This window comes from Saccostrea echinata, unplaced genomic scaffold (genome assembly GCF_033153115.1).
Source record: "Saccostrea echinata isolate AGI-Se365-2 ecotype Australia unplaced genomic scaffold, CSIRO_AGI_Sech_v1 ptg000089l, whole genome shotgun sequence".
Lineage (NCBI taxonomy): Eukaryota > Metazoa > Mollusca > Bivalvia > Ostreida > Ostreidae > Saccostrea > Saccostrea echinata.
The window spans coordinates 1-27,286 of NW_026889838.1; positions in this window are offsets into that span (position 1 = coordinate 1).

A 27,286-nucleotide genomic window follows, 5' to 3' on the forward strand; every position below is an offset into this window, starting at 1 on the left:
AATAAATTTGATGTTTGAAATAGAAGATAAATATCTGAGAGGAAAATAACTAATCATAACAGAAGAAACAAATGACATCAAAGATATTTGAAGAAATTCTAGATAAAATGTATAACTTGTTTCTCCGATCATCAGTAAAGAAATTTTAGGCACTTCTGAATTTCTTGTTCTTGCCGATAAAGATTATATCTTCTGGGTAAATGAGACAATGACCTTTAAACTTTCCAGAAAGTTTTTATGGGGTGTTTTGTAAAGTATCCTGAAATTTTAGGTTAGTACGACGCCTGGTTTGGATTTTAAATAAAAAATCTACGTTGCCATTGCGCAGGGGGAAAAAAAGGGGGGGGGGGGAGAAAGTAAAGAATGTTGATGTATATAAAGAATATACATTACAGAAATCTTTGCTTACTAAAGGGTTTATTGTGTTCAAAGGTCAAAGGTCAAAGGTCAAGGTCATCTGAATAAGAAGGATGAAAGAGTCTTTTTTTTTTTTTTTTTTTTTTTTTTTTTTTTTTTTTTTTTATAGGTTTGAATTATATTAATGGTAAACAATAAAAGGCTAAGGGAGTAGAGTCGAAAAGCACTTCAATTTTCGTTGAACAACGAAAAAGGTCTAGTTATTATTATTAGGGCTTTTCGACTTTTGGCGAAAAGCCCTATTGTTTTCGTCTTGTTTTATTATTATTATTATTATACCTAACACTTTTTCGTCACGGATTTAAAGAGAACTGTTGGATATATGTATTTTATATTAGGGTCGTCAGATTGCATTCTTTAATGTCTCGCGTATGTAAGGTTTTGTACTTCCGCAAATGTCACTTCCGGTATAGACAAGCAGAAAACTAAAATTTCTTTAGAAGCTTAAGAAATTCTTATTTTATATGGAAATTCATTCAGATTTTAGGAATTGATTCTTCAAAGTTAATCCTTTAAAAAAGTTAGCGACAGCGTTATTGTACCTATGATATATCTTTGTGTTATAAGACTCCAAAGTTAAGAAAAAGGAGGGATGGAAATTTTAAAATTTAAAAACCATGTAGGAAAAATATTTTGAAGACTACATATTGTTAAGAGTGATTAATAGAACATGTACGCTCAGTTTCAAGTCAATCGAAGCAGGACTTTCGGTTTTATGAGTCCCCAAAAATTGTCTATGAGAGTTTCTATGTTAAATTGAAATGACGCATGTTCCATTATTTCAGAAAGGAAGCAAGCAATTCTTGTCATATTTAAGTGGAATACTTACTTTTACACTGTCTTCAGGTGATTAGATGAGAAAACAAAATTCCACAAAATAAGGGATTTTTAGGGGCCAGTACGAAAAATCAGTTTTTTCCCTGTAACTTTTTTATTTCGCAACCAATCTGTAAACAGTTTTCGGATTTGAGTTAAGCACGAAGAGTACATTTTAAAAATTATGGTCCGTGGGTCACTTTTTGACCCCTTATAGGAGTTTCAGGGGCCTGAAAAACAGTACTTTTAGTGTTCTCTTGATTTTCATCGCGTAATTAGAGTTATGGTTCTTTGCATGGTTGGCGAGCGTAGAAAGCGAAAGTAAGGTTTGGTCCTGTTGGCTGCGTAGCTATACTTTTTCAACAAGCGCTCTGCTAGACTCGCCATGTATCCCATAATGGTTCCTTTCATTTTGCTACATCGAATATACATCAAACTTGAGAGATCTCAGTGTTTTAAGTATTTTGACCGGGACTTTAGTACGAAACTAAATGCGCTGCCACCTGAAATTCGTAGAACTAAAATACGGGGGTGGATCCCTGAAGTGTTTGGTAGACGGACTTTCATAAATTAAAGTCTAATCATGTAAAGTTAGAAGGTATAGGAAAAAAAACACACATGAATTTCGTTTCATGATCACAAAAAGCATATTTTACAAGATGAATTAATTCTAAATAAAATTAAAATAAATTTGATGTTTGAAATAGAAGATAAATATCTGAGAGGAAAATAACTAATCATAACAGAAGAAACAAATGACATCAAAGATATTTGAAGAAATTCTAGATAAAATGTATAACTTGTTTCTCCGATCATCAGTAAAGAAATTTAGGCACTTCTGAATTTCTTGTTCTTGCCGATAAAGATTATATCTTCTGGGTAAATGAGACAATGACCTTTAAACTTTCTAGAAAGTTTCTATGGGGTGTTTTGTAAAGTATCCTGAAATTTTAGGTTAGTACGACGCCTGGTTTGGATTTTAAATAAAAAATCTACGTTGCCATTGCGCAGGGGGAAAAAAAAGGGGGGGGGGGGGGGGAGAAAGTAAAGAATGTTGATGTATATAAAGAATATACATTACAGAAATCTTTGCTTACTAAAGGGTTTATTGTGTTCAAAAGGTCAAAGGTCAAAGGTCAAGGTCATCTGAATAAGAAGGATGAAAGAGTCTTTTTTTTTTTTTTTTTTTTTTTTTTTTTTTTTTTTTTTATAGGTTTGAATTATATTAATGGTAAACAATAAAAGGCTAAGGGAGTAGAGTCGAAAAGCACTTCAATTTTCGTTGAACAACGAAAAAAGGTCTAGTTATTATTATTAGGGCTTTTCGACTTTTGGCGAAAAGCCCTATTGTTTTCGTCTTGTTTTATTATTATTATTATTATACCTAACACTTTTTCGTCACGGATTTAAAGAGAACTGTTGGATATATGTATTTTATATTAGGGTCGTCAGATTGCATTCTTTAATGTCTCGCGTATGTAAGGTTTTGTACTTCCGCAAATGTCACTTCCGGTATAGACAAGCAGAAAACTAAAATTTCTTTAGAAGCTTAAGAAATTCTTATTTTATATGGAAATTCATTCAGATTTTAGGAATTGATTCTTCAAAGTTAATCCTTTAAAAAAGTTAGCGACAGCGTTATTGTACCTATGATATATCTTTGTGTTATAAGACTCCAAAGTTAAGAAAAAGGAGGGATGGAAATTTTAAAATTTAAAAACCATGTAGGAAAAATATTTTGAAGACTACATATTGTTAAGAGTGATTAATAGAACATGTACGCTCAGTTTCAAGTCAATCGAAGCAGGACTTTCGGTTTTATGAGTCCCCAAAAATTGTCTATGAGAGTTTCTATGTTAAATTGAAATGACGCATGTTCCATTATTTCAGAAAGGAAGCAAGCAATTCTTGTCATATTTAAGTGGAATACTTACTTTTACACTGTCTTCAGGTGATTAGATGATGAAAACAAAATTCCACAAAATAAGGGATTTTTAGGGGCCAGTACGAAAAATCAGTTTTTTCCCTGTAACTTTTTTATTTCGCAACCAATCTGTAAACAGTTTTCGGATTTGAGTTAAGCACGAAGAGTACATTTTAAAAATTATGGTCCGTGGGGTCACTTTTTGACCCCTTATAGGAGTTTCAGGGGCCTGAAAAACAGTACTTTTAGTGTTCTCTTGATTTCATCGCGTAATTAGAGTTATGGTTCTTTGCATGGTTGGCGAGCGTAGAAAGCGAAAGTAAGGTTTGGTCCTGTTGGCTGCGTAGCTATACTTTTTCAACAAGCGCTCTGCTAGACTCGCCATGTATCCCATAATGGTTCCTTTCATTTTGCTACATCGAATATCACATCAAACTTGAGAGATCTCAGTGTTTTAAGATATTTGACCGGGACTTTAGTACGAAACTAAATGCGCTGCCACCTGAAATTCGTAGAACTAAAATACGGGGGTGGATCCTGAAGTGTTTGGTAGACGGACTTTCATAAATTAAAGTCTAATCATGTAAAGTTAGAAGGTATAGGAAAAAAAAACACACATGAATTTCGTTTCATGATCACAAAAAGCATATTTTACAAGATGAATTAATTCTAAATAAAATTAAAATAAATTTGATGTTTGAAATAGAAGATAAATATCTGAGAGGAAAATAACTAATCATAACAGAAGAAACAAATGACATCAAAGATATTTGAAGAAATTCTAGATAAAATGTATAACTTGTTTCTCCGATCATCAGTAAAGAAATTTAGGCACTTCTGAATTTCTTGTTCTTGCCGATAAAGATTATATCTTCTGGGTAAATGAGACAATGACCTTTAAACTTTCTAGAAAGTTTCTATGGGGTGTTTTGTAAAGTATCCTGAAATTTTAGGTTAGTACGACGCCTGGTTTGGATTTTAAATAAAAAATCTACGTTGCCATTGCGCAGGGGGAAAAAAAGGGGGGGGGGGGAGAAAGTAAAGAATGTTGATGTATATAAAGAATATACATTACAGAAATCTTTGCTTACTAAAGGGTTTATTGTGTTCAAAAGGTCAAAGGTCAAAGGTCAAGGTCATCTGAATAAGAAGGATGAAAGAGTCTTTTTTTTTTTTTTTTTTTTTTTTTTTTTTTTTTTTTTTTATAGGTTTGAATTATATTAATGGTAAACAATAAAAGGCTAAGGGAGTAGAGTCGAAAAGCACTTCAATTTTCGTTGAACAACGAAAAAAGGTCTAGTTATTATTATTAGGGCTTTTCGACTTTTGGCGAAAAGCCCTATTGTTTTCGTCTTGTTTTATTATTATTATTATTATACCTAACACTTTTTCGTCACGGATTTAAAGAGAACTGTTGGATATATGTATTTTATATTAGGGTCGTCAGATTGCATTCTTTAATGTCTCGCGTATGTAAGGTTTTGTACTTCCGCAAATGTCACTTCCGGTATAGACAAGCAGAAAACTAAAATTTCTTTAGAAGCTTAAGAAATTCTTATTTTATATGGAAATTCATTCAGATTTTAGGAATTGATTCTTCAAAGTTAATCCTTTAAAAAAGTTAGCGACAGCGTTATTGTACCTATGATATATCTTTGTGTTATAAGACTCCAAAGTTAAGAAAAAGGAGGGATGGAAATTTTAAAATTTAAAAACCATGTAGGAAAAATATTTTGAAGACTACATATTGTTAAGAGTGATTAATAGAACATGTACGCTCAGTTTCAAGTCAATCGAAGCAGGACTTTCGGTTTTATGAGTCCCCAAAAATTGTCTATGAGAGTTTCTATGTTAAATTGAAATGACGCATGTTCCATTATTTCAGAAAGGAAGCAAGCAATTCTTGTCATATTTAAGTGGAATACTTACTTTTACACTGTCTTCAGGTGATTAGATGATGAAAACAAAATTCCACAAAATAAGGGATTTTTAGGGGCCAGTACGAAAAATCAGTTTTTTCCCTGTAACTTTTTTATTTCGCAACCAATCTGTAAACAGTTTTCGGATTTGAGTTAAGCACGAAGAGTACATTTTAAAAATTATGGTCCGTGGGGTCACTTTTTGACCCCTTATAGGAGTTTCAGGGGCCTGAAAAACAGTACTTTTAGTGTTCTCTTGATTTCATCGCGTAATTAGAGTTATGGTTCTTTGCATGGTTGGCGAGCGTAGAAAGCGAAAGTAAGGTTTGGTCCTGTTGGCTGCGTAGCTATACTTTTTCAACAAGCGCTCTGCTAGACTCGCCATGTATCCCATAATGGTTCCTTTCATTTTGCTACATCGAATATCACATCAAACTTGAGAGATCTCAGTGTTTTAAGATATTTGACCGGGACTTTAGTACGAAACTAAATGCGCTGCCACCTGAAATTCGTAGAACTAAAATACGGGGGTGGATCCTGAAGTGTTTGGTAGACGGACTTTCATAAATTAAAGTCTAATCATGTAAAGTTAGAAGGTATAGGAAAAAAAAACACACATGAATTTCGTTTCATGATCACAAAAAGCATATTTTACAAGATGAATTAATTCTAAATAAAATTAAAATAAATTTGATGTTTGAAATAGAAGATAAATATCTGAGAGGAAAATAACTAATCATAACAGAAGAAACAAATGACATCAAAGATATTTGAAGAAATTCTAGATAAAATGTATAACTTGTTTCTCCGATCATCAGTAAAGAAATTTAGGCACTTCTGAATTTCTTGTTCTTGCCGATAAAGATTATATCTTCTGGGTAAATGAGACAATGACCTTTAAACTTTCTAGAAAGTTTCTATGGGGTGTTTTGTAAAGTATCCTGAAATTTTAGGTTAGTACGACGCCTGGTTTGGATTTTAAATAAAAAATCTACGTTGCCATTGCGCAGGGGGAAAAAAAGGGGGGGGGGGGAGAAAGTAAAGAATGTTGATGTATATAAAGAATATACATTACAGAAATCTTTGCTTACTAAAGGGTTTATTGTGTTCAAAAGGTCAAAGGTCAAAGGTCAAGGTCATCTGAATAAGAAGGATGAAAGAGTCTTTTTTTTTTTTTTTTTTTTTTTTTTTTTTTTTTTTTTTTATAGGTTTGAATTATATTAATGGTAAACAATAAAAGGCTAAGGGAGTAGAGTCGAAAAGCACTTCAATTTTCGTTGAACAACGAAAAAAGGTCTAGTTATTATTATTAGGGCTTTTCGACTTTTGGCGAAAAGCCCTATTGTTTTCGTCTTGTTTTATTATTATTATTATTATACCTAACACTTTTTCGTCACGGATTTAAAGAGAACTGTTGGATATATGTATTTTATATTAGGGTCGTCAGATTGCATTCTTTAATGTCTCGCGTATGTAAGGTTTTGTACTTCCGCAAATGTCACTTCCGGTATAGACAAGCAGAAAACTAAAATTTCTTTAGAAGCTTAAGAAATTCTTATTTTATATGGAAATTCATTCAGATTTTAGGAATTGATTCTTCAAAGTTAATCCTTTAAAAAAGTTAGCGACAGCGTTATTGTACCTATGATATATCTTTGTGTTATAAGACTCCAAAGTTAAGAAAAAGGAGGGATGGAAATTTTAAAATTTAAAAACCATGTAGGAAAAATATTTTGAAGACTACATATTGTTAAGAGTGATTAATAGAACATGTACGCTCAGTTTCAAGTCAATCGAAGCAGGACTTTCGGTTTTATGAGTCCCCAAAAATTGTCTATGAGAGTTTCTATGTTAAATTGAAATGACGCATGTTCCATTATTTCAGAAAGGAAGCAAGCAATTCTTGTCATATTTAAGTGGAATACTTACTTTTACACTGTCTTCAGGTGATTAGATGATGAAAACAAAATTCCACAAAATAAGGGATTTTTAGGGGCCAGTACGAAAAATCAGTTTTTTCCCTGTAACTTTTTTATTTCGCAACCAATCTGTAAACAGTTTTCGGATTTGAGTTAAGCACGAAGAGTACATTTTAAAAATTATGGTCCGTGGGGTCACTTTTTGACCCCTTATAGGAGTTTCAGGGGCCTGAAAAACAGTACTTTTAGTGTTCTCTTGATTTCATCGCGTAATTAGAGTTATGGTTCTTTGCATGGTTGGCGAGCGTAGAAAGCGAAAGTAAGGTTTGGTCCTGTTGGCTGCGTAGCTATACTTTTTCAACAAGCGCTCTGCTAGACTCGCCATGTATCCCATAATGGTTCCTTTCATTTTGCTACATCGAATATCACATCAAACTTGAGAGATCTCAGTGTTTTAAGATATTTGACCGGGACTTTAGTACGAAACTAAATGCGCTGCCACCTGAAATTCGTAGAACTAAAATACGGGGGTGGATCCTGAAGTGTTTGGTAGACGGACTTTCATAAATTAAAGTCTAATCATGTAAAGTTAGAAGGTATAGGAAAAAAAAACACACATGAATTTCGTTTCATGATCACAAAAAGCATATTTTACAAGATGAATTAATTCTAAATAAAATTAAAATAAATTTGATGTTTGAAATAGAAGATAAATATCTGAGAGGAAAATAACTAATCATAACAGAAGAAACAAATGACATCAAAGATATTTGAAGAAATTCTAGATAAAATGTATAACTTGTTTCTCCGATCATCAGTAAAGAAATTTAGGCACTTCTGAATTTCTTGTTCTTGCCGATAAAGATTATATCTTCTGGGTAAATGAGACAATGACCTTTAAACTTTCTAGAAAGTTTCTATGGGGTGTTTTGTAAAGTATCCTGAAATTTTAGGTTAGTACGACGCCTGGTTTGGATTTTAAATAAAAAATCTACGTTGCCATTGCGCAGGGGGAAAAAAAGGGGGGGGGGGGAGAAAGTAAAGAATGTTGATGTATATAAAGAATATACATTACAGAAATCTTTGCTTACTAAAGGGTTTATTGTGTTCAAAAGGTCAAAGGTCAAAGGTCAAGGTCATCTGAATAAGAAGGATGAAAGAGTCTTTTTTTTTTTTTTTTTTTTTTTTTTTTTTTTTTTTTTTTATAGGTTTGAATTATATTAATGGTAAACAATAAAAGGCTAAGGGAGTAGAGTCGAAAAGCACTTCAATTTTCGTTGAACAACGAAAAAAGGTCTAGTTATTATTATTAGGGCTTTTCGACTTTTGGCGAAAAGCCCTATTGTTTTCGTCTTGTTTTATTATTATTATTATTATACCTAACACTTTTTCGTCACGGATTTAAAGAGAACTGTTGGATATATGTATTTTATATTAGGGTCGTCAGATTGCATTCTTTAATGTCTCGCGTATGTAAGGTTTTGTACTTCCGCAAATGTCACTTCCGGTATAGACAAGCAGAAAACTAAAATTTCTTTAGAAGCTTAAGAAATTCTTATTTTATATGGAAATTCATTCAGATTTTAGGAATTGATTCTTCAAAGTTAATCCTTTAAAAAAGTTAGCGACAGCGTTATTGTACCTATGATATATCTTTGTGTTATAAGACTCCAAAGTTAAGAAAAAGGAGGGATGGAAATTTTAAAATTTAAAAACCATGTAGGAAAAATATTTTGAAGACTACATATTGTTAAGAGTGATTAATAGAACATGTACGCTCAGTTTCAAGTCAATCGAAGCAGGACTTTCGGTTTTATGAGTCCCCAAAAATTGTCTATGAGAGTTTCTATGTTAAATTGAAATGACGCATGTTCCATTATTTCAGAAAGGAAGCAAGCAATTCTTGTCATATTTAAGTGGAATACTTACTTTTACACTGTCTTCAGGTGATTAGATGATGAAAACAAAATTCCACAAAATAAGGGATTTTTAGGGGCCAGTACGAAAAATCAGTTTTTTCCCTGTAACTTTTTTATTTCGCAACCAATCTGTAAACAGTTTTCGGATTTGAGTTAAGCACGAAGAGTACATTTTAAAAATTATGGTCCGTGGGGTCACTTTTTGACCCCTTATAGGAGTTTCAGGGGCCTGAAAAACAGTACTTTTAGTGTTCTCTTGATTTCATCGCGTAATTAGAGTTATGGTTCTTTGCATGGTTGGCGAGCGTAGAAAGCGAAAGTAAGGTTTGGTCCTGTTGGCTGCGTAGCTATACTTTTTCAACAAGCGCTCTGCTAGACTCGCCATGTATCCCATAATGGTTCCTTTCATTTTGCTACATCGAATATCACATCAAACTTGAGAGATCTCAGTGTTTTAAGATATTTGACCGGGACTTTAGTACGAAACTAAATGCGCTGCCACCTGAAATTCGTAGAACTAAAATACGGGGGTGGATCCTGAAGTGTTTGGTAGACGGACTTTCATAAATTAAAGTCTAATCATGTAAAGTTAGAAGGTATAGGAAAAAAAAACACACATGAATTTCGTTTCATGATCACAAAAAGCATATTTTACAAGATGAATTAATTCTAAATAAAATTAAAATAAATTTGATGTTTGAAATAGAAGATAAATATCTGAGAGGAAAATAACTAATCATAACAGAAGAAACAAATGACATCAAAGATATTTGAAGAAATTCTAGATAAAATGTATAACTTGTTTCTCCGATCATCAGTAAAGAAATTTAGGCACTTCTGAATTTCTTGTTCTTGCCGATAAAGATTATATCTTCTGGGTAAATGAGACAATGACCTTTAAACTTTCTAGAAAGTTTCTATGGGGTGTTTTGTAAAGTATCCTGAAATTTTAGGTTAGTACGACGCCTGGTTTGGATTTTAAATAAAAAATCTACGTTGCCATTGCGCAGGGGGAAAAAAAGGGGGGGGGGGGAGAAAGTAAAGAATGTTGATGTATATAAAGAATATACATTACAGAAATCTTTGCTTACTAAAGGGTTTATTGTGTTCAAAAGGTCAAAGGTCAAAGGTCAAGGTCATCTGAATAAGAAGGATGAAAGAGTCTTTTTTTTTTTTTTTTTTTTTTTTTTTTTTTTTTTTTTTTATAGGTTTGAATTATATTAATGGTAAACAATAAAAGGCTAAGGGAGTAGAGTCGAAAAGCACTTCAATTTTCGTTGAACAACGAAAAAAGGTCTAGTTATTATTATTAGGGCTTTTCGACTTTTGGCGAAAAGCCCTATTGTTTTCGTCTTGTTTTATTATTATTATTATTATACCTAACACTTTTTCGTCACGGATTTAAAGAGAACTGTTGGATATATGTATTTTATATTAGGGTCGTCAGATTGCATTCTTTAATGTCTCGCGTATGTAAGGTTTTGTACTTCCGCAAATGTCACTTCCGGTATAGACAAGCAGAAAACTAAAATTTCTTTAGAAGCTTAAGAAATTCTTATTTTATATGGAAATTCATTCAGATTTTAGGAATTGATTCTTCAAAGTTAATCCTTTAAAAAAGTTAGCGACAGCGTTATTGTACCTATGATATATCTTTGTGTTATAAGACTCCAAAGTTAAGAAAAAGGAGGGATGGAAATTTTAAAATTTAAAAACCATGTAGGAAAAATATTTTGAAGACTACATATTGTTAAGAGTGATTAATAGAACATGTACGCTCAGTTTCAAGTCAATCGAAGCAGGACTTTCGGTTTTATGAGTCCCCAAAAATTGTCTATGAGAGTTTCTATGTTAAATTGAAATGACGCATGTTCCATTATTTCAGAAAGGAAGCAAGCAATTCTTGTCATATTTAAGTGGAATACTTACTTTTACACTGTCTTCAGGTGATTAGATGATGAAAACAAAATTCCACAAAATAAGGGATTTTTAGGGGCCAGTACGAAAAATCAGTTTTTTCCCTGTAACTTTTTTATTTCGCAACCAATCTGTAAACAGTTTTCGGATTTGAGTTAAGCACGAAGAGTACATTTTAAAAATTATGGTCCGTGGGGTCACTTTTTGACCCCTTATAGGAGTTTCAGGGGCCTGAAAAACAGTACTTTTAGTGTTCTCTTGATTTCATCGCGTAATTAGAGTTATGGTTCTTTGCATGGTTGGCGAGCGTAGAAAGCGAAAGTAAGGTTTGGTCCTGTTGGCTGCGTAGCTATACTTTTTCAACAAGCGCTCTGCTAGACTCGCCATGTATCCCATAATGGTTCCTTTCATTTTGCTACATCGAATATCACATCAAACTTGAGAGATCTCAGTGTTTTAAGATATTTGACCGGGACTTTAGTACGAAACTAAATGCGCTGCCACCTGAAATTCGTAGAACTAAAATACGGGGGTGGATCCTGAAGTGTTTGGTAGACGGACTTTCATAAATTAAAGTCTAATCATGTAAAGTTAGAAGGTATAGGAAAAAAAAACACACATGAATTTCGTTTCATGATCACAAAAAGCATATTTTACAAGATGAATTAATTCTAAATAAAATTAAAATAAATTTGATGTTTGAAATAGAAGATAAATATCTGAGAGGAAAATAACTAATCATAACAGAAGAAACAAATGACATCAAAGATATTTGAAGAAATTCTAGATAAAATGTATAACTTGTTTCTCCGATCATCAGTAAAGAAATTTAGGCACTTCTGAATTTCTTGTTCTTGCCGATAAAGATTATATCTTCTGGGTAAATGAGACAATGACCTTTAAACTTTCTAGAAAGTTTCTATGGGGTGTTTTGTAAAGTATCCTGAAATTTTAGGTTAGTACGACGCCTGGTTTGGATTTTAAATAAAAAATCTACGTTGCCATTGCGCAGGGGGAAAAAAAGGGGGGGGGGGGAGAAAGTAAAGAATGTTGATGTATATAAAGAATATACATTACAGAAATCTTTGCTTACTAAAGGGTTTATTGTGTTCAAAAGGTCAAAGGTCAAAGGTCAAGGTCATCTGAATAAGAAGGATGAAAGAGTCTTTTTTTTTTTTTTTTTTTTTTTTTTTTTTTTTTTTTTTTATAGGTTTGAATTATATTAATGGTAAACAATAAAAGGCTAAGGGAGTAGAGTCGAAAAGCACTTCAATTTTCGTTGAACAACGAAAAAAGGTCTAGTTATTATTATTAGGGCTTTTCGACTTTTGGCGAAAAGCCCTATTGTTTTCGTCTTGTTTTATTATTATTATTATTATACCTAACACTTTTTCGTCACGGATTTAAAGAGAACTGTTGGATATATGTATTTTATATTAGGGTCGTCAGATTGCATTCTTTAATGTCTCGCGTATGTAAGGTTTTGTACTTCCGCAAATGTCACTTCCGGTATAGACAAGCAGAAAACTAAAATTTCTTTAGAAGCTTAAGAAATTCTTATTTTATATGGAAATTCATTCAGATTTTAGGAATTGATTCTTCAAAGTTAATCCTTTAAAAAAGTTAGCGACAGCGTTATTGTACCTATGATATATCTTTGTGTTATAAGACTCCAAAGTTAAGAAAAAGGAGGGATGGAAATTTTAAAATTTAAAAACCATGTAGGAAAAATATTTTGAAGACTACATATTGTTAAGAGTGATTAATAGAACATGTACGCTCAGTTTCAAGTCAATCGAAGCAGGACTTTCGGTTTTATGAGTCCCCAAAAATTGTCTATGAGAGTTTCTATGTTAAATTGAAATGACGCATGTTCCATTATTTCAGAAAGGAAGCAAGCAATTCTTGTCATATTTAAGTGGAATACTTACTTTTACACTGTCTTCAGGTGATTAGATGATGAAAACAAAATTCCACAAAATAAGGGATTTTTAGGGGCCAGTACGAAAAATCAGTTTTTTCCCTGTAACTTTTTTATTTCGCAACCAATCTGTAAACAGTTTTCGGATTTGAGTTAAGCACGAAGAGTACATTTTAAAAATTATGGTCCGTGGGGTCACTTTTTGACCCCTTATAGGAGTTTCAGGGGCCTGAAAAACAGTACTTTTAGTGTTCTCTTGATTTCATCGCGTAATTAGAGTTATGGTTCTTTGCATGGTTGGCGAGCGTAGAAAGCGAAAGTAAGGTTTGGTCCTGTTGGCTGCGTAGCTATACTTTTTCAACAAGCGCTCTGCTAGACTCGCCATGTATCCCATAATGGTTCCTTTCATTTTGCTACATCGAATATCACATCAAACTTGAGAGATCTCAGTGTTTTAAGATATTTGACCGGGACTTTAGTACGAAACTAAATGCGCTGCCACCTGAAATTCGTAGAACTAAAATACGGGGGTGGATCCTGAAGTGTTTGGTAGACGGACTTTCATAAATTAAAGTCTAATCATGTAAAGTTAGAAGGTATAGGAAAAAAAAACACACATGAATTTCGTTTCATGATCACAAAAAGCATATTTTACAAGATGAATTAATTCTAAATAAAATTAAAATAAATTTGATGTTTGAAATAGAAGATAAATATCTGAGAGGAAAATAACTAATCATAACAGAAGAAACAAATGACATCAAAGATATTTGAAGAAATTCTAGATAAAATGTATAACTTGTTTCTCCGATCATCAGTAAAGAAATTTAGGCACTTCTGAATTTCTTGTTCTTGCCGATAAAGATTATATCTTCTGGGTAAATGAGACAATGACCTTTAAACTTTCTAGAAAGTTTCTATGGGGTGTTTTGTAAAGTATCCTGAAATTTTAGGTTAGTACGACGCCTGGTTTGGATTTTAAATAAAAAATCTACGTTGCCATTGCGCAGGGGGAAAAAAAGGGGGGGGGGGGAGAAAGTAAAGAATGTTGATGTATATAAAGAATATACATTACAGAAATCTTTGCTTACTAAAGGGTTTATTGTGTTCAAAAGGTCAAAGGTCAAAGGTCAAGGTCATCTGAATAAGAAGGATGAAAGAGTCTTTTTTTTTTTTTTTTTTTTTTTTTTTTTTTTTTTTATAGGTTTGAATTATATTAATGGTAAACAATAAAAGGCTAAGGGAGTAGAGTCGAAAAGCACTTCAATTTTCGTTGAACAACGAAAAAAGGTCTAGTTATTATTATTATTATTATTATTATACTGAACACTTTTTTCGTTCAGCATTTGAGGAGTACCTTTAAGAATAGGATGTTTTTCTTATAAGAACTAAAAAGGAAATGTAAATATCTCGCGTATGTAAGGTATTGAACTTCCGGTTTACTCACTTCCGGTTTCAACTAAAGAAAAACTGAAATTTCTATAGAAGCTAAAATCTTTCTCATTTTCAATGGCTAGACTCTCAAATTCAAGAAATAAATTCTAGAGAGTAAAACCTACAAAAAAGTTAGCGACTGTGATTTTCGACCACTGATACTTTCTGAGATATAAGACTTCAAACATTGAAAAAGGGGGGATGAAATTTTTAAAAGTCACAGTTAAGGTTTGAAAATTATTTTGAGCATAGGAGTACGTTAAGACTAATAAGTAGAATATATACTGTAAGTTTCATATCGATCCGAGCCGAACTTCCGGTTTTAATGGTCTTTAAAAATTGTCTATGGGAGTTTCTATGTTAAATTGAAATCAGTCGTGGCACGTTTTCTCTTAAAATAATCAAGATATTCTTGTGAGATTTTAAGTGTAGAATGACCTTGATGCGATACCGACTTCATTAGGTCATTAAAAGATAATTCGGGAAAATAAGGGATTTCTAGGGGCCAACATTGAAAACAGTCTTTTCCCTGTAACTTTTTTATTTTTCAATAAATTTTTAAACAGTTTCCTATTCTAGGTTCAGATTAAAGAGAACAATATAAAAATTATGGTCCGTGGGTCACTTTTTGACCCCTTATAGGAGTTACAGAAGACTGAAGTAATGTAATTTTTATTTATTTCAAGAGTAATGGAGTAAGAGTTATCTCCCTTTGAACATCAGTTAACAGGCTTACATACTCTTTAGGTTTCAAGTTTGGTATGTATATGACAAGTACTTCCGGTTTTATGAATCTCTAAATTTATCTATGGGAGTTCTCATGTTAAATGGAAAATTGCTCATGTCTCGATATCTCTTAAAGTAATCAAGATATTCTTGTGAAAATTGATTGATATAATGACTGTGATATTTTTTCAACCCCCTTAGGGTTTGAAAATGAATTTCTGGATAATGAGGGGATTCTAGGGGCCAAAGTTGAAAACTGACCTTTGCCCATAACTTTTTTAATTCTTAATGAATTTTTGAACAGTTTTCTATTCTGGGTTTAGCTTAAAGAGTACAATCTAAAAATTATTGTCCGTTGGGCCACTTTTTGACCCCTTATAGGAGTTACAGAGGACTGAAATAATGAATTTTTTATCTATTTCAAATATGATGAAGTAAAAGTTATCTCTCTTTGCACATCTATTGGCGGGCTTACATACTCTTTAGATTTCAAGTTTGGTATGCATATGACAAGTACTTCCGGTTTTATGAATCTCTGAATATGTCTAAGGGAGTTCCCATGTTAAATAGAAAAACGCACATGTCACGATATCTCCTAAACTAAATAAGATATTCTTGTGAAAATTGAGTGTTATAATGACTTTGATAATGTTTCAACCCAATAAGGGTCTGAAAATGAAATTCTGAAAAATAAGGGATTTCAAGGGGCTAATATTGAAAACTGATTTTCCCATGTAACTTTTCTATTTCTAAATGAAGTTTTAAATAGTTTTCGATTCCGAGTTCAGCATAAAGTGTACAGTTTAAAAATTATGGTCCGTGGTGTAACTTTTTGACCCCTTATAGGTGTTTTAGAGACCTGAAATATAGTAACTTTTAGTAATTTTCAAAATAACATTGTAAGAGTTACCCCCCTTTGCAGAGGTCTAGTGAGAATTACATACTCTTTAGGTTTCCATTTTCAAAAGCTCCTGAACACTTGATCCGGTTTGAGTATTTTTTTGATGTTTTTCATTTTGTTAGAGTTATCGCTCTTTAAGATCCTTGTGATTTAAAGCGTCGAAAAGCCCTCCGTTTTTGTTGAACGACAAAAAAGATCTAGTTATTATTATTATTATTATTATACTGAACACTTTTTTCGTTCAGCATTTGAGGAGTACCTTTAGAAATAGGATTTTTCTCTGATAACCACTAAATAGCAAATATAAATATCTCGCGTATGTAAGGTTTTGAACTTCCGGTTAAGTCACTTCCTGTTTCAACTGAAGAATTACTGAAATACCTAAAGAAGCTAAAATCTTTCTCATTTTGAATGTCTAGACTCTCAAATTCAAGATATAAATTCTAGAGACCAATACCTACAAAAAAGTTAGCGACGGTGATTTTCGACCACTGATACTTTCTGAGATATAAGACTTCAAACATTCAAGAAGGGGGGATGAAATTTTCAAAAGTCAAAATTAAGGTTTGAAAATTATTTTGAGCATTGAAATACGTTAAGACTAGTAAGTTGAACATATACTGTAAGTTTCATATCGATCCGAGCCGAACTTCCGGTTTTAGGGGTCTTTGAAAATTGTCTATGGGAGTTTCTATGTTAAATTGAAATCAGTCGTGGCACGTTTTCTCTTAAAATAATCAACATATTCTTGTGAGATTTTAAGTGTAGAATGATCTTGATACGATACCGACCTCATTAGGTCATTAAAAGATAATTCGGGAAAATAAGGGATTTGTAGGGGCCAACATTGAAAACATACTTTTTCCTGTAACTTTTTCATTTCTCAATGAATTTTTAAACAGTTTTCTATTCTGGGTTTAGATCAAAGAGAACAATCTAAAAATTATGGTCCGTGGGGTCACTTTTTGACCCCTTATAGGAGTTACAGAGGACTGAAATAATGTAATTTTTATTTATTTCAAAAATAAAAGACTAAGAGTTATCTCCCTTTGAACATCAGCTAACAGGCCTACATACTCTTCAGGTTTCAAGTTTGGTATGCATATGACAAGTAGTTCCGGTTTTATGAATCTCTGAATTTGTCTATGGGAGTTCTCATGTTAAATGGTAAATTGCACATATCACGATATCTCTTTAAGTAATCAAGATATTCTTGCGAAAATTTAGTGATATAATGACTGTGATATTGTTTCAACCCCATTAGGGTTTGAATATTAATTTCTTTAAAATAAGGGATTTCTAGGGGCCAAAGTTGAAAACTGACCTTTGCCCATAACTTTTTTAATTCTTAATGAATTTTTGAACAGTTTTCTTTTCTAGGTTTAGCTTAAAGAGTACAATCTAAAAATTATGGTCCGTGGGTCACTTTTTGACCCCTTAAAGGAGCTACAGAGGACTGAAATAATGAAATTTTTATTTATTTCAAATATTATAAAGTAAGAGTTATCTCCCTTTGCACATCTGTTGGTGGGCTTACATACTCTTTAGGTTTCAAGTTTGGTATGCATCTGATAAGTACTTCCGGTTTTATGAATCTCTGAATTTGTCTATTGGAGTTCTCATGTTAAGTGGAAAAATGAACATGTCACGATATCTCCTAAACTAAATAAGATATTCCTCTGAAAATGGAGTGATATAATGACGTTGATATTTTTTCAACCCCATTAGGGTCTGAAAATGAAATTCCAAAGCATAAGGGATTTCAAGGGGCTAATATTGAAAACAGTTTTACCCATGTAACTTTTTCATTTCTCAATGAATTTTTGAACAGTATTCGATTCTAAGTTCAGCATAAAGGGTACAATTTAAAAATTGTGGTCCGTGGGGTAACTTTTTGACCCCTTATAGGTGTTTTAGAGACCTGAAATTAAGTAACTTTTAGTAATTTCAGAAATAACAATGTAAGAGTTATCCCCCTTTGCAGAGCACTTTGAGAATTACATACCCGTTAGGTTTTAATTTTTATAAGCTTCTTAAAACTCGATCCGGTCTGATCATTATTTTTTCTTTCTCATTTTCTTAGAGTTATCGCTCTTTAAGGGCTTTGATATTTAAAGCTTCGAAAAGCCCTCCGTTTTTGTTGAACGACAAAAAAGGTCTAGTTATTATTAGGGCTTTTCGCTTTCAGGCGAAAAGCCCTATTGTTTTCGTCTTTTTTATTATTATTAGGGCTTTTCGCTTTCAGGCGAAAAGCCCTATTGTTTTCGTCTTTTTTATTATTATTATTATTATTATTATTATTATTATACTGAACACTTTTTTCGTTCAGCATATGAGGAGTACCTTTGAAAATAGGATTTTTCTCTTATAACCAATAAATAGGAAATGTAAATATCTCGCGTATGTAAGGTATTGAACTTCCGGTTTAGTCACTTCCGGTTTCTACTAAAGGAAAACTAAAATACCTAAAGAAGTTAAAATCTTTCTCATTTTGAATGTCTAGACTCTCAAATTCAGGATATAAATTCTAGACACAAATACCTACAAAAAAGTTAGCGACAGTGATTTTCGACCACTGATACTTTCTGAGATATAAGACTTCAAACATTCAAAAAGGGGGGATGAAATTTTTAAAAGTCACAATTAAGGTTTGAAAATTATTTCGAGCATTGAAATACGTTAAGACAAGTAAGTTGAACATATACTGTAAGTTTCGTATCGATCCGACCCGAACTTCCGGTTTTAGGGGTCTTTGAAAATTGTCTATGGGAGTTTCTATGTTAAATTGAAATCAGTCGTGGCACGTTTTCTCTTAAAATAATCATCATATTCTTATGAGATTTTAAGTGTAGAATGACTGTGATACGCTACCGACCTCATTAGGTCATTAAAAGAAAATTCCGGAAAATAAGGGATTTCTAGGGGCCACTATTGAAAACAGACTTTTTCCTGTAACTTTTTTATTTCTCAATGAATTTTTAAACAGTTTTCTATTCTGGGTTCAGATCAAAGAGAACAATCTAAAAATTATGGTCCGTGGGGTCACTTTTTGACCCCTTATAGGAGTTACAGAAGACAGTAATAATGTAATTTTTAATTATTTCAAAAATAATGGAGTAAGAGTTATTTCCCTTTGAACATCAATTAACAGGCTTACACACTCTTTAGGTCTCAAGTTTGGTATGCATATGACAAGAACTTCCGGTTTTATGAATCTCTGAATTTGTCTATGGGAGTTCTCATGTTAAATGGAAAATTGCACATTTCACGACATCTCTTAAAGTAATCAAGATATTCTTGTGAAAATTGAGTGGTATAATGTCTGTGATATTGTTTCAACCCCATTAGGGTTTGAAAATGAAATTGTGGAAAATAAGGGATTTCTAGGGGCCAACATTGAAAACATACTTTTTCCTGTAACTTTTTTATTTCTCAATGAATTTTTAAACAGTTTTCTATTCTGGGTTCAGATCAAAGAGTACAATCTAAAAATTATGGTCCGTGGGGTCACTTTTTGAACCCTTATAGGAGTTTCAGAAGACTGAAGTAATGTAATTTTTAATTATTTCAAAAATAATGGAGTAAGAGTTATCTCCCTTTGCACATCTGTTGGGGGGCTTACATACTCTTTAGGTTTCAAGTTTGGTATCCATATGACAAGTACTTCCGGTTTTATGAATCTCTAAATTTGTCTATGGGAGTTCCCATGTAAAAGGAAAAATGCACATGTCACGATATCTCCTAAACTAAATAAGATATTCTTGTGAAAATTTAGTGATATAATGACTTTGATAATGTTTCAACCCAATAAGAGTCTAAAAGTGAAATTCTGAAAAATAAGGGATTTCAAGGGGCTAATATTGAAAACTGATATTCCCATGTAACTTTTTTATTTCTAAATGAATTTTTAAACAGTTTTCGATTCCGAGTTCAGCATAAAGGTTACAGTTTAAAAATTATGGTCCATGGGGTCAGTTTTTGACCCCTTATAGGTGTTTTAGAGACCTGAAATATAGTAACTTTTAGTAATTTTCAAAATGACATTGTAAGAGTTACCCCCTTTGCAGAGCTCTAGTGAGAATTACATACTCTTTAGGTTTCCATTTTTATAAGCTTCTGAAGACTTGATCCTGTCTGATTATTTTTTCATGTTTTTCATTTTGTTAGAGTTATCGCTCTTTAAGGTCCTTATGACTTTAAGCGTCGAAAAGCCCTCCGTTTTTGTTGAACGACAAAAAAGGTCTAGTTATTATTATTATTATACTGAACACTTTTTTCGTTCAGCATTTGAGGAGTACCTTTAATAATAGGATTTTTCTCTGATAACCACTAAATATCAAATGTAAATATCTCGCGTATGTAAGGTATTGAACTTCCGGTTTAGTCACTTCCGGTTTCTACTAAAGAAAAACTAAAAAACCTAAAGATGCTAAAATCCTTCTCATTTTGAATGTCTAGACTCTCAAATTCAGGATATAAATTCTAGACACAAATACCTACAAAAAAGTTAGCGACAGTGATTTTCGACCACTGATACTTTCTGAGATATAAGACTTCAAACATTCAAAAAGGGGGGATGAAATTTTTAAAAGTCACAATTAAGGTTTGAAAATTATTTCGAGCATTGAAATACGTTAAGACAAGTAAGTTGAACATATACTGTAAGTCTCATATCGATCCTAGCCGAACTTCCGGTTTTAGGGGTCTTTGAAAATTGTCTATGGGAGTTTCTATGTTAAATTGAAATCAGTCGTGGCACGTTTTCTCTTAAAATAATCAAGATATTCTTGTGAGATTTTAAGTGTAGAATGACCTTGATTCGGTACCCAGCTCATTAGGTCATAAAAAAGAAATTCGGGAAAAAAAGGGATTTCTAGGGTCCAACATTGAAAACAGACTTTTTCCTGTAACTTTCTTATTTCTCAATGATTTTTTAAACAGTTTTCTATTCTGGGTTCAGATCAAAGAGAGCAATCTAAAAATTACGGTCCGTGGGGTCACTTTTTGACCCCTTATAGGAGTTACAGAAGACTGAAATAATGTAATTTTTATTTATTTAAAAAATAATGAACTAAGAGTTATCTATCTTTGAACATCAGCTAACAGGCTTACATACTCTTCAGGTTTCAAGTTTGGTATGCATATGACAAGTACTTCCGGTTTTATGAATCTCTGAATTTGTCTATGGGAGTTCTCATGTTAAATGGAAAATTGCACATATCACGATATCTCTTTAAGTAATCAAGATATTCTTGTGAAAATTTAGTGATATAGTGATTGTAATATTGTTTCAACACCTTTAGGGTTTGAAAGTAAATTTCTAGAAAATAAGGGATTTCAAGGGGCCAAAGTTGAAAACTGACCTTTGTCCATAACTTTTTTAATTCTTAATGAATTTTTCAACAGTTATCTTTTCTGGGTTTAGCTTAAAGAGTACAATCTAAAAATTATGGTCCGTGGGGTCACTTTTTGACCCCTTATAGGAGTTACAGAGAACTGAAATAATGAAATTTTTATTTATTTCAAATATGATGAAGTAAGAGTTATCTCCCTTTGAACCTCTCTTGGCGGGCTTACATACTCTTTAGGTTTCAAGTTTGGTATGCATATGACAAGTACTTCCGGTTTTATGAATCTCTGAATTTGTCTATGGGAGTTCCCATGTAAAATGGAAAATTGCACATGCCACGATATCTCCTAAACTAAATAAGATATTCTTGTGAAAATTGAGTGATATAATGACTTTGAGAATGTTTCAACCCAATAAGAGTCTCAAAATGAAATTCTGAAAAATAAGGGATTTAAAGGGGCTAATATTGAAAACTGATATTCCCATGAAACTTTTTTATTTCTAAATGAATTTTTGAACAGTTTTCGATTCCGAGTTCAGCATAAAGGGTGCAGTTTAAAAATTATGGTCCGTGGGGTCACTTTTTAACCCCTTATATGTGCTTTAGAGACCTGAAATATAGAAACTTTTAGTAATTTTCAAAATAACATTGTAAGAGTTACCCCCCTTTGGAGAGCTCTAGTGTGAATTACATACTCTTTAGGTTTCCATTTTTATAAACTCCCGAAGACTTGATCCTGTTTGATTATTCTTTTTATGTTTTTCATTTTGTTAGAGTTATCGCTCTTTAAGGTCATTGAGATTTAAAGCTTCGAAAAGCCCTCCGTTTTTGTTGAACGACAAAAAAGGTCTAGTTATTATTATTATACTTAACACTTTTTTCGTTCAGCGTTTAAGGAGTACCTTTGTAAATAGGTATTTTGTGTTATAATCACTGAAAAGCTTATGTAAATGTCTCCCGTATGTAATGTTTTGAACTTCCGGTTTACTCACTTCCGGTTTCTACTTAAGAAAAACTGGAATTTCTAAAGGAGCTAAAATCTTTCTCATTTTCAATGACTAGACTCTCAAATTTAAGATATAAATTCTAGAGACCAATACCTACAAAAGAGTTAGCAACGGTGACTTTCGACCACTGATACTTTCTGAGATATAAGACTTCAAACATTGAAAAAGGGGGGATGAAATTTTTAAAAGTCACAATAAAGGTATGAAAATTATTTTTATCATTGAAGTATGTTGACACTAACAAGTAAAACATATACTGTAAGTTTCATATCAATCCAAGTGGAACTTCCGGTTTTAGGGGCCTTTGAAAATTGTCTATGGGAGTTTCTATGTTAAAATAAAATCAGTCGTATCACGTTTTCTCTAAAAGTACCCAAGATATTCTAGTGAAATTCAAAGTTTACCATAACTCTGACATGGTTCCGACCTGATTAGATTCTGAACACAAAATTATGCAAAATAAGGGATTTCAAGGGGCCAGTGTTGAAAACAGACTTTTTTCTGTAAATTTTTTATTTCACAATGAATTTTTGAATAGTTTTCTATTCTGGGTTCCAGTTAAAGAATACAATTTAAAAATTATGGTCCGTGGGGTCACTTTTTGACCCCTTATAGGAGTTACAGAGGACTGAAATAATGTATTTTTTATCTATTTCAATTATAATAGAGTAAGAGTTATCTCCCTTTGCACATCTGTTGACAGGCTTACATACTCTTTAGGTTTCAAGTTTGGTATGGATATGACAAGTACTTCCGGTTTTATGTATCTCTGAAATTCTCTATGGGAGTTCCCTTTTTGAATGGAAAATTGCACATGTCACGATATCTCTTAAATTGAACAAGATATTCTTGCGAAAATTGAGTAATATAATGACTGTGATATTGTTTCAATCCCCTTAGGGATTGAAAATGAAATTCTAGAAAATAAGGGATTTCCAGGGGCCAAAGTTGAAAACTGACCTTTGCCCATAACTTTTTTATTTCTCCATGAATTTTTGTATAGTTTTCTATTATGGCTTCAGATCAAAGAGAACAATATAAAAATTATGGTCCGTGGGGTCACTTTTTGACCCCTTATAGGAGTTAAAGAGGACTGAAATAATGTATTTTTTATTTATTTCAAAAAAGTGGAGTAAAAGTTATCTCCCTTTGAACATCGGTTAACAGGCTTACATACTCTTTAGGTTTCAAGTTTGGTATGCATATGACAAGTACTTCCGGTTTTATGAATCTCTAAATTTGTCTATGAGAGTTCTCATGTTAAATAGAAAATTGCACATTTCACGATATCTCTTAAAGTAATCAAGATATTCTTGTGAAAATTGAGTGATATAATGACTGTGATTTTGTTTAAACCCCAGTAGGAATTGAAAATGAATTTCTGGAAAATAAGGGATTTCTAGGGGCCAAAGTTGAAAACTGACTTTTGCCCATTACTTTTTTAATTCTTAATAAATTTTTGAACAGTTTTCTATTCTGGGTTTAGCTTTAAGAGTGCAATCTAAAAATTATGGTCCGTGGGGTCACTTTTTGACCCCTTATAGGAGTTACAGAGGACTGAAATAATAGAATTTTTATTATTTTAAAAAATGATGAAGTAAGAGTTATCTCCCTTTGCACATCTGTTGGCAGGCTTACATACTCTTTAGGTTTCAAGTTTGGTATGCATATGACAAGTATTTCCGGTTTTATGAATCTCTGAATTTGTCTATGGGAGTTCCCATGTTAAATGGAAAAATGCACATGTCACGATATCTCGTAAACTAAATAAGATATTTTTCTAAAAATGAGTGATATAATGACTGTGATATTTTTTTTAACCCCATTAGGGTCTGAAAATGAAATTCTGAAAAATAAGGGATTTCAAGGGGCTAACATTGAAAACAGTTTTTCCCATGTAACATTTTCATTTCTCAATGAATTTTTGAACACTTTTCGATTCCGAGTTCAGCATAAAGGGTTCAGTTGAAAGATTATGGTCCGTGGGGTCACTTTTTGACCCCTTATAGGTGTTTTAGACACCGGAAATATAGTAACTTTTAGTAATTTTCAAAATAACATTGTAAGAGTTATCCCCCTTTGCAGAGCTCTAGTGAGAATTACATACTCTTTAGGTTTCCATTTTTATAAGCTCCTGAAGACTTGATCCGGTTTGATTATTTTTTTTAATGTTTTTCATTTTGTTAGAGTTATTGCTCTTTAAGGTCCTTGTGATTTTAAGCATCGAAAAGCCCTCCGTTTTTGTTGAACGACAAAAAAGGTCTAGTTATTATTCTTTTTCTTAACACTTTTTTCGTTCAGCGTTTAAGGAGTACCTTTGAAAATAGGTATTTTGTTTTATAACCACTGGAAAGCAAACCTAAATGTCTCGCGTATGTAATGTTTTGAACTTCCGGTTTACTCACTTCCGGTTTCTACTAAAGAAAAACTGAAATTTCTAGAGCAGCTAAAGTCTTTCTCATTTTCAAAGACTAGACTCTCAAATTCAAGATATAAATTCTAGACACCAATACCTACAAAAAAGTTAGCGACGGTGATTTTCGGCCACTGATATTTTCTGAGATATAAGACTTCAAACATTCAAAAAGGGGGGATGAAATTTTTAAAAGTCACAATTAAGGTTTGAAAATTATTTTGAGCATAGAAATATGTTAAGACTAATAAGTAGAACATATAGTGTAAGTTTCATATCGATCCAAGAAGAACTTCCGGTTTTAGGGGTCTTAGAAAATTGTCTATGGGAGTTTCTATGTTAAATTGAAATCAGTCGTACCACGTTTTCTCTTAAAACAATCAAGATATTCTTGTGAGATTTTAAGTGTAGAATGACCTTGATACGGTACCGACCTCATTAGGTCATGAAAAGGTAATTCGGGAAAATAAGGGATTTCTAGGGGCCAATATTGAAAACAGACTTTTTCCTGTAACTTTTTTATTTCTCAATGAATTTTTAAACAGTTTTCTATCCTGGGTTCAAATCAAAGAGAGCAATCTAAAAATTATGGTCCGTGGGGTCATTTTTTGACCCCTTATAGGAGTTACAGAAGACTGAAATAATGTAATTTTTATTTATTTCAAAAAGAATGGAGTAAGAGTTATCTCCCTTTGAACATCAGTTAACAGGCTTACATACTCTTTAGGTTTGAAGTCTGGTATGCATATGACAAGTACTTCCGGTTTTATGAATCTCTAAATCTGTCTATGGGATTTCTCATGTTAAATGGAAAATTGTCCATTTCACGATATCTCTTAAAGTAATGAAGATATTCTTGTGAAAATTGAGTGATATAATGACTGTGATATTGTTTCAACCCCATTACGGTTTGAAAATGAATTTCTGGAAAATAAGGGATTTCTAGGGGCCAAAGTTGAAAACTGACCTTTGCCCATAACTTTTTTAATTCTTAATGAATTTTTGAACGGTTTTCTATTCTGGGTTTAGATTAAAAAGAGTACAATCTAAAAATTATGGTCCGTGGGGTCACATTTTGACCCCTTGTAGGAGTTTCAGAGGACTGAAATAATGAAATTTTTATTTATTTCAAATATGATGAAGTAAGAGTTATCTCCCTTTGCACATCTGTTGGCGGGCTTACATACTCTTTAGGTTTCAAGTTTGGTATGCATATGACAAGTACTTCCGCTTTTATGAATGTCTGAATTTGTCTATGGGAGTTCCCGTGTTAAATGCAAAAATGCACAAGTCACGATATCTCCTAAACAAAATCAGATATTCTTGTGAAGATTGAGTGATATAATGACATTGATAATGTTTCAACCCGATAAGGGCCTGAAAATGAAATTCTGAAAAATAAGGCATTTCAAGGGGCTAATATTCAAAACTGATTTTCCCATGTAACTTTTTTATTTCTAAATGAATTTTTGAACAGATTTCGATTCCGAGTTAAGCATAAAGGGTACAGTTTAAAAATTATGGTCCTTGGGGTCACTTTTTGACCCCTTATAGGTGTTTTAAAGACCTGAAATATAGTAACTTTTAGTAATTTTCAAAATAACATTGTAAGAGTTACCCCCCTTTGTAGAGCTCTAGTGAGAATTACATGCTCTTTAAGTTTCCATTTTTATAAGCTGCTGAGGCCTTGATCCGGTTTGATTATTTTTTTTTTTTGATGTTTTTCATTATGTTAGAGTTATCGCTCTTTAAGGTCCTTGAGATTTAAAGCGTCGTCGAAAAGCCCTCCGTTTTTGTTGAACGACAAAAAAGGTCTAGTTATTAGGGCTTTTCGCTTTCAGGCGAAAAGCCCTATTGTTTTCGTCTTTTTTATTATTATTATTATTATTATTATTATTATACTGAACACTTTTTTCGTTCAGCATTTGAGGAGTACCGTTAAAAATAGGAATTTTCTCTAATCATCACTAAATAGGAAATGTAAATATCTCGCGTATGTAAGGTATTGAACTTCCGGTTTACTCACTTCCGGTTTCTACTTAAGAAAAACTGGAATTCCTAAAGGAGCTAAAATCGTTCTCATTTTCAATGGCTAGACTCTCAAATTCAAGATATAAATTCTAGAGACCATTACCTACAAAAAAGTTAGCAAGGGTGATTTTCGATCACCGATACTTTCTGAGATATAAGACTTCAAACATTGAAAAAGGGGGGATGAAATTTTTAAAAGTCACAATTAAGGTTTGAAAATTATTTTAAGCAAAGAAATACGTTAGGACTAATAAGTAGAACATATACTGTAAGTATCATATCGATCCGAGCCGAACTTCCGGATTTAGGGGTCTTTGAAAATTGTCTATGGGAGTTTCCATGTTAAATTGAAATCAGTCGTGGCACGTTTTCTCTTAAAATAATCAAGATTTTCTTATGAGATTTTAAGTGTGGAATGACCTTAATACGATACCGACTTCATTAGGTCAGCAGAAGACAATTCTGGAAAATAAGGGATTTCTAGGGGCCAACATTGAAAACAGACTTTTTCCTGTAACTTTTTTATTTCTCAATGAATTTTTAAACAGTTTTCTATTCTGGGTTCAGATTAAAAAGAACAATCTAAAAATTATGGTCCGTGGGGTCACTTTTTGACCCCTAATAGGAGTTACAGAAGACTGAAATAATGTAATTTTTATTTATTTCAAAAA